Source organism: Dipteris shenzhenensis, unplaced genomic scaffold (genome assembly GCF_047967505.1).
Source record: "Dipteris shenzhenensis isolate YYH24624 ecotype China unplaced genomic scaffold, Dip_SZ_1.0 scaf0211, whole genome shotgun sequence".
In the NCBI taxonomy this organism is placed as follows: domain Eukaryota; kingdom Viridiplantae; phylum Streptophyta; class Polypodiopsida; order Gleicheniales; family Dipteridaceae; genus Dipteris; species Dipteris shenzhenensis.
In genome coordinates, this window is record NW_028239517.1 from 39325 (window position 1) to 48063 (window position 8739).

Sequence of the window (8739 nt, forward strand, 5' to 3'; positions counted from 1 at the left end):
AGCATCCACATCGGGTAAATTTGGGTAGCTCTGTGTTTCGCCTCAATAAAAGCTAAAAGCATGTATCGCATTGGGCTTACCTTTGGCATTCGAGCCAGTGGTAAGCCCAACTTATCCACGATTAAAATCTGTCTCTGATGGATAGATAGCACGGATGGGTGGCAAATCATAGCACTTCAATTGGACTCTATCCCAAATTCCATCCATTCTATAATAACATTCCAATATCGCCGACTAGGAAATTACGGCAAAGAGGAGTCTCATTGAGAAAGAAAGAAGAAACAAAAACTGGTGAGGAAATATTATCTCATACGTCAATCCCTGAAACAGAGAATGAGGGGGGGTTTATCAATACAAGAAAAATTAGAGGTTTCTGAGGCGTTCCAATCTCCACCACGTAACAGTGCACCCACCCGTCTTCGTAACCGATGCTCCCTAACCGGACGCCCCAGATCCAATTATCGAGACTTTGGTTCATCCAGACACGTACCACGCGAAATGGCACACGCTTGTTTGCTGCCTGGAGTAATAAAATCGAGTTGGTAGATAAATATTGGTTTTCCCACACGAATTGTTGGAGAATCGATCTCCATAAATTCACAAGATTCCCTCGTGTTCAATGTAATTATTTGAAGACTGTATAATAATTACAGCGAGGGAATCAACCACGCGGGGTAGAGCAGCTTGGTAGCTCGCAAGGCTCATAACCTTGAGGTCACGGGTTCGAATCCCGTCTCCGCAAACGAAAATTAACTTGGTGATAGGGTGATAAAGCAATAGGTGATAGGGGGATAAAGCAATAGTCCACCCTGTTCCCGTATTTTTATTCCAACTATTTGACCACGTACCGGCGGGTATTCATCCACAACATAAACCGGATAATCCCAAATTTTCCCCCCTCATTCTCCTTTTTCTCCTTCCCAGGTGAATCTCCCGATTCTCTATCGGGATCCATTCAATCGGGTAAGTAGGGGGTGGAAAGGAGGACTCAACCATTTCCGCTAGTTCCAGAGACCTTACCCCACCTAGTTTTAGTATCAGCAGTTTTTAATCCCCCCCCCCTGGTAAGATTGAGAGAATAGTGACAGGATAATGATTTGAGAAACGGGAAACAGAATAGTTCTGTTTCCGACATACTGTGTTTCATACACCTCATCAATGTCATCATCGGTAAGCCCTTTTAACTCAGTGGTAGAGTACCGCCATGGTAAGGCGTAAGTCATCGGTTCAAATCCGATAAAGGGCTCGTGAGATTTCACTCGACTTGTCTCTTTCTCTCGGCACAGACACTCGTAATCCTTCCTTACATTGTAGAGTACCACATATGTTTCTACCAATTCAGAAAATTAGTGATCACGTCGAAATGATCCTTCGCCCGAATAGGCGACGAATATGACGAGGCCCCCCCCCCCCCCCAGATGCCTATCGAATCAGATTATCCTGATTATCCACTTTCACTGCTCGGGGGACTCCCGGTAAGATTCGCAACAAATATCCACATATATCTATCTATATAGCGGGATCCATATGTGGGTGGGGAAATCAACGAAGAATCAGCGAATCGCTACGTAATAAAGCTGTTCGGAATGTTCCCCCCCGTCTTGAATCTCAGAATTATTGCTACCCGTAATATAAGAAATTTAGGTAGATGTAATTCATGATGTGGAAGATCATTCAGTTACCCCTGATACAGGAATCCAATGAGAATTCTGACTATCGATACATCTCTCCGCAGGGGGAGATATTCCAATGAATTCTCGTATGAAAAGATTTCAGCTAACTCCCAGCTACGGGTTTCTCTCGTATCATTCCGATCCATCTCCCGCTTCTTAACCAGGAGGTAAGACGGACTATATGGTTCTCATTTAATCTATCGAGACGGGAGTTTGTTTCTCTCGTCCGACATCAAGGAAAAGTGGCCTCCCCCCACCCCCCCCCACCCACCCGCCATTAATCACCCGAATGATTCGGGAGCGAAAAGCTTCCGAATGGTATTGAGTATTGGTAGAATAAATATCAGGAAGTGTCTCTTCCATCGTGAAATAGACGAGTAAAGTGAAGATACGGATCATAAATATCTGTATGTACGCGTGTCCTACTCAATTCACCAAATAGATAGATTGCTGAAAATTGGTGCTTCTCCCACTCCTTCCTGTACTTCTCCAGTGGGCAGGACATGCGGGAGGAAACACCAGCACCACATAAAGAGATCCAATAGATGCCGTTGATTGTTCAATTGGAAGGAATCTAGCTGGGATAAAGTTCCGGATCAGGATTCATCGACGTAGCGAACGGGTTGATGGAGTCTCGGAAGAAGAGAAAGGGTTACCCACTTTCTGAAGAATCACGAAATCAATTTCGTTGTATCGGTACTCTATCCATATCCATCCGCTTGGGGGAACGAGACGGAGTAGAAAAGTACCCTCGACGGGACCTAGGAATATTGTTACCATGCCAGAGAGATTCCGACAAATTCTTATTCAGAAGGGGCAGTGATATGGTAGTTTCATTTCCTACACCACGACCCTATCATGTCATGAAATAGAAGGGCACCCAAAATGGTTGGAAGAGTTGAATAGGAGAATAACTATGACCATCGCCATTGGAAAATCCTCCAAGGAATCGAAAGATTTGTTTGATAGTATGGACGATTGGCTACGAAGGGATCGTTTCGTATTTGTAGGTTGGTCCGGTCTATTACTTTTCCCCACCGCTTATTTCTCCCTAGGCGGTTGGTTCACCGGCACAACCTTCGTCACCTCGTGGTATACTCATGGATTAGCTAGTTCCTACTTGGAAGGTTGCAATTTTCTGACTGCCGCAGTTTCCACCCCTGCAAATAGTCTCGCTCATTCCTTGCTTCTACTGTGGGGTCCGGAAGCACAGGGAGACTTCACCCGTTGGTGCCAATTAGGGGGTCTATGGACCTTTGTTGCTCTTCACGGTTCCTTCGCTTTGATAGGTTTCATGTTACGTCAATTCGAACTTGCTAGGTCCGTACAATTACGTCCCCATAATGCAATAGCGTTCTCTGCTCCCATTGCTGTTTCTGTTTCTGTATTCCTAATCTACCCGTTAGGGCAATCCGGTTGGTTTTTTGCACCCAGCTTCGGTGTAGCAGCTATCTCTCGATTCATTCTCTTTTTCCAGGGTTTTCACAACTGGACGTTGAACCCGTTTCATATGATGGGAGTCGCCGGAGTCCTTGGTGCTGCTCTTTCGTGTGCCATTCATGGCGCCACGGTGGAAAACACCTTATTTGAAGACGGTGATGGCGCAAATACATTCCGTGCTTTTAACCCAACTCAATCCGAAGAGACCTATTCAATGGTTACCGCTAATCGTTTCTGGTCCCAAATATTCGGTGTCGCTTTCTCCAACAAACGTTGGTTGCATTTCTTTATGTTATTCGTGCCAGTAACTGGATTATGGATGAGTGCTATCGGAGTAGTTGGTCTCGCTTTGAATTCGCGTGCTTATGACTTCGTTTCCCAAGAAATTCGTGCGGCGGAAGATCCTGAGTTTGAAACTTTCTACACAAAGAACATTCTGTCGAATGAGGGTATTCGTGCCTGGATGGCAGCTCAGGATCAGCCTCATGAAAACCTTGTATTCCCCGAGGAGGTCTTACCCCGTGGAAACGCTCTTTAACGAAACTCTGTCTCTGGGTGGTCGCGATCAGGAAACCACAGGTTTCGCTTGGTGGGCCGGTAACGCTCGACTGATCAATCTGTCTGGTAAATTACTCGGTGCCCATGTAGCTCATGCTGGCTTGATCGTGTTTCGGGCTGGAGCCATGAATTTGTTTGAAGTGGCTCACTTCGTTCCGGAGAAGCCTATGTATGAACAGGGGTTAATTCTACTTCCCCACCTAGCTACCCTAGGTTGGGGAGTGGGTCCCGGTGGGGAAGTCGTCGATACCTTTCCCTATTTTGTTTCTGGAGTCCTTCATTTGATATCTTCCGCGGTTCTAGGGTTCGGGGGTATTTATCACGCTCTCATTGGCCCCGAGACTTCAGAAGAGTCCTTCCCATTTTTCGGCTATATATGGAAGGACAAAAATAAGATGACTACTATATTGGGTATTCATCTAATCTTGTTAGGAGCCGGCGCCTTCCTCCTAGTATTCAAAGCGTTATATTTCGGAGGCTTGTATGACACATGGGCCCCGGGAGGTGGGGATGTACGGAAGATTACGAATCTCACTTTAAGCCCGAGTGTCATATTTGGTTACTTACTCAAATCCCCCTTTGGTGGAGAGGGTTGGATTGTAAGTGTCGATAACCTAGAAGATATTATTGGGGGACATGTCTGGCTGGGATCCATCTGTATCTCCGGGGGGATCTGGCACATATTGACCAAACCATTTGCTTGGGCCCGTCGCGCTTTTGTGTGGTCCGGAGAGGCTTACCCGTCCTATAGCTTAGGAGCACTTGCTATTTTTGGTTTTACTGCTTGTTGTTTCGTTCGGTTCAATAACACGGCATATCCTAGTGAATTCTATGGTCCTACCGGTCCAGAGGCTTCTCAAGCTCAAGCTTTTACTTTTCTTGTCAGGGACCAGCGTCTCGGCGCCAACATAGGTTCCGCTCAAGGACCTACTGGTTTGGGTAAATACCTGATGCGTTCCCCCACGGGAGAAATCATATTTGGAGGCGAAACAATGCGTTTCTGGGACCTTCGTGCTCCTTGGTTGGAGCCACTGAGAGGCCCCAACGGTTTGGATTTGAGTAAGTTGAAAAGAGATATACAACCCTGGCAGGAGCGACGCTCCGCGGAGTATATGACTCATGCACCTCTGGGTTCCTTAAATTCCGTAGGTGGAGTAGCTACTGAGATAAATGCCGTGAACTATGTATCTCCCCGAAGTTGGTTGGCTACTTCCCATTTCGTTCTAGGATTTTTCTTTTTTGTGGGTCATTTATGGCATGCGGGAAGAGCCCGTGCGGCGGCAGCCGGGTTTGAGAAGGGAATTGACCGTGATACCGAACCCGTTCTTTCCATGACACCATTAAATTAGGACAAATTGCTGAGATATTAATGGAAAGTTATTACTTGGTAGTATTAGTACCTACCATACCAGACAAATTTCCATTTTCTACTGGTGGTTCTTTGCGGAACCGGGACACAGCTCATACATAAACTAACCCCCCAGTGGGGTTAGTTCGATACGTCGGTATATACCCAGCAGTAACCTTTACCTCGCGGATGAGGGAAGGGCGAGGTGTAACTCACTGTTCATTTCTATAGGGTTCCGGGAAACCACAAGTTTCGGTAGCATTTGCACTTATGTCTACAAATCACCCCCCTGGAGGGGGTGATTTGGCGATGACGACTCATCTCCGTAAGCTAATTTGAAGCTAATTTGAATCCTCACCAGTTGTATCTGGTGGAACGTACCCATCCCGCAAATGGGTGGGTAATTGACCTTTGATCATCCCGATAAGTCAATCGATAGAACTGGTATTTTAAATACCTCTAGTTAACATCAGATCTCTCATATTTGTTTGTTTCCTATCCCTCGAACCCTGATAGGGAAAGTATTGACACGGGACCTGGGCCTGGAGATGCGGCGCATGAACCGGGGCGGAGGAGGAATACCCCCAGACTGCTTCAGAAGATTCCTCTCATCTATCATTATTAAGAATAGGCTCCCCTCGGGGACATTGGCATTTTTTGGGAAATACTAGGTGGTTCTTTTAGACCACCGATAGACCACTAATACCCCCTCCCGTCGGGTCCGGTACTGAATCAATTGAGGAGAGAGAGGGATTCGAACCCTCGATAGCGTTTCAGCACTATGCCAGTTTTCAAGACTGGAGCCATAAACCACTCGACCACCTCTCCTAGAAAGCTCTTCTCCAATTCTTCGGAGATCTTGTCGATCTTGATACACATGTATTGTATCGAGATTCACCCCTATTACGAAAGATATGAGATGATGGTTTCGTATGATTTACTATGAAATCAATATAGGGATCATTCCAAATAATCAAATTCTTACTCCTACTTGATGGATTATCAAGAGATTCGAAAGAGACATTGGATTCCGGGGTACTGAACTAGAAGGATTCTTGTTCCGTCCAAAATCCTCGGTCTCGGTATGGTGTAAGTCCCACCGGATGGGGATCAGATGGTACAAATCCTCTACTTCTGATACGTCGAGAGTCCTAACTACGACTATTGCTTTCCAATTGGCTTTATTCACATTAATCGCCATTTCATTCCTACTAGTAATTGGTGTACCTGTCGTGCTTGCTTCCCCCAATGGTTGGTCAAGCAACAAAAATGTCGTCTTTTCAGGGGCTTCCTTATGGATCGGATTAGTTTTCCTAGTGGGTATACTTAATTCCTTCATATCCCAGAGATTCAATGTATCGGTAATTCTGGCCCCCTCCTCACGATTCATAATGGCGAGTGGGGAGAGAGAATCAATAATAATTACGGTCTACGGAATCGACACTTCCTCCTCGGGGGGGGGGGGGCTCTCCGTCCACGAGGGAAAATCCCGAGACGAGGTGGATGGATTAGGTGTGTTGACTAGAGGAGTTACCACATATATAGTTATTCAATATAGAACGGGGTGGCATATCACGCGGATATAGTTGAATGGTAAAATATCTCCTTGCCAAGGAGAGGACGCGGGTTCGATTCCCGCTATCCGCCGACCCGACTTTCTTGCCCCGCTTCCACCCCCGGCAGTAGCCCCCGGGATAGTTCAGACCGGTGGAGAGAATATTTTTGAGCTTCAGGAGTGAGATATTCCCAATTGAGGAAGTCATAACCGAGTGATTTGAGGCGTAGATTTCCAATCTGGGTTTTCCCTCGAGGGGAAACAGAACATTGAATGAACCAAAAGCAATGGAGAAGCCTATATACTTACTGATGCTGCTGGTAATTACCAATTATTATTGGGATACATAAGTTCATCGGTGAAAGAAATAATCGTCCATGGAAATATGGATTGGGTGAAGCTTTTCAACTGCCTCACTTCACTTCGGAGAATTGCAAGGTTTAAGTCTCAGCGTTACCTCTATGCCGTGTTCGACTTCCTACACATCTAGGAAGCAGTCGACCTAGAGGTTGTGGGAGATGCCACATGCGGTTCCGCATATAGGTATGCATCGAGCGGGATTTTGCGATAAGGATTCGGAGAGGTATTCCAATTCCCCATCCATTGGATGTTGTATTCGGGGGGGATTCGGGAGAATCAGATTGACGATTTATAGATAATCTCTTATTATCTGAAGAGTGATTGGGCCCCCATCGTCTAGAGGCCTAGGACACCTCTCTTTCAAGGAGGCGACGGGGATTCGAATTCCCCTGGGGGTACTTATACTCATCTCGCAGAAGCACTACGGACGTTATGGCTTCTCTTGCCCTCGTACCTTCTCAGGGTGGCGGGAGGGGCCCAGATTGAAAACATCAATAAACTCCTTTCATTTACACTTCCGAGACCGATTCTGTTTTCAAGTACTTCCAAGCCCGGTCTAAATCTATGGGTCGATGCCCGAGTGGCTAATGGGGACGGACTGTAAATCCGCTGGCAACGCCTACGCTGGTTCGAATCCAGCTCGACCCAGAAACCGCGGAGTTACTTCATTATAATTTGTATATCTCGACTGAGTTATTTGAAATGACTCAATAAAATGTAGCGGGATTGACGGGTCTCGAACCCGCAACTTCCGCCTTGACAGGGCGGTGCTCTAACCGATTGAACTACAATCCCAGCAATTAATTAAAGTCTATGTACTGGGTGCTTAGGAGTCAATGCTCTATCTCCCCATCCACGGTGAATCCGACAAACCATTTTTACTCGAATCCCGTTTCGGATATACAGATGCAGGAGATATTAACCCCGAAAGCCCCAATTGTCTTGATTCTTCGAGGAGACGAGACATCCGCCTCGCGCCAGTTCCACATGCCCGCGCTTACTATGGATATTCACTACGAGTATTCAAATGAGCTTATTTGCGGGGCTAATCTCTAGCCACGTCAACCCATAGGCGAGAGAGGGAAGGGGAGGAGGGGAAATTATTCCAGTCATTGATTTTTCCATCCATAGATTCCCACCCACAGTGCTTCTAGATTCGTTTGCTGCCACAGAAAGATGCGGTGACTAACCCCTCTTCTCTGTCTCAGTAAGAATATAAAAAAGGGGGGGGCAAGTTCTTGCCGAAGAAGCGTAAACAATCGACTACTCTTAAAATTTTCTTTCGTGATATACTATGTAATTGATATCAGAGATTTGACCAGACCGAGTTAATTTTTTTCTATCCCGATTATCAGATCCACTCTAGTAGAGTTGGATGACTCACAATATCACGATAAAGTTCAGGAGTCTCTCCTAATGGGGTCACTCAAGTTACTCCTCAAATCAATTTGAACCACTAATATGGAAGTAAATATCCTCGCATTCATAGCTACTGCACTCTTTATTCCAATACCTACAGCTTTTCTACCTATTCCTTACATTCAAACGGCTGCTCAGAACAATTAATCCGAGAACCTGGTCTATTGTTTCGCCGCGGATGGTAGTAAGTAGATAAGGGAAGGTTGAATATACGTCCCGGGGTAGGGGATGAAATAGGATGCTACTCCGCGTGAAGTAGCAACTCGGTTGCCAGTAAACTACTAATTTTTACTCCCCCAATTTGAATTCCACAGTCCCATCCCAATTAAAATCTGGATAGATAGATGATCTACATAGATAGACCCATCTATCTATCGATCGGGAGG

General features: G+C 46.0%; 3 non-coding genes across 3 annotated transcripts; 2 read left to right on the forward strand and 1 right to left on the reverse strand.

Moving 5' to 3' along the window:
* Positions 1-668: 668 nt before the first annotated feature.
* Positions 669-742, forward strand: TRNAM-CAU (transfer RNA methionine (anticodon CAU)). The gene has a single exon. It is a non-coding gene; the product is annotated as a tRNA-Met (tRNA).
* Positions 743-5758: 5016 nt separating this feature from the next.
* On the reverse strand, positions 5759-5847 carry TRNAS-UGA (transfer RNA serine (anticodon UGA)). Its single transcript has one exon. It is a non-coding gene; the product is annotated as a tRNA-Ser (tRNA).
* Positions 5848-6595: 748 nt separating this feature from the next.
* Positions 6596-6666, forward strand: TRNAG-GCC (transfer RNA glycine (anticodon GCC)). The gene has a single exon. It is a non-coding gene; the product is annotated as a tRNA-Gly (tRNA).
* The last annotated feature ends 2073 nt before the right edge of the window (positions 6667-8739 follow it).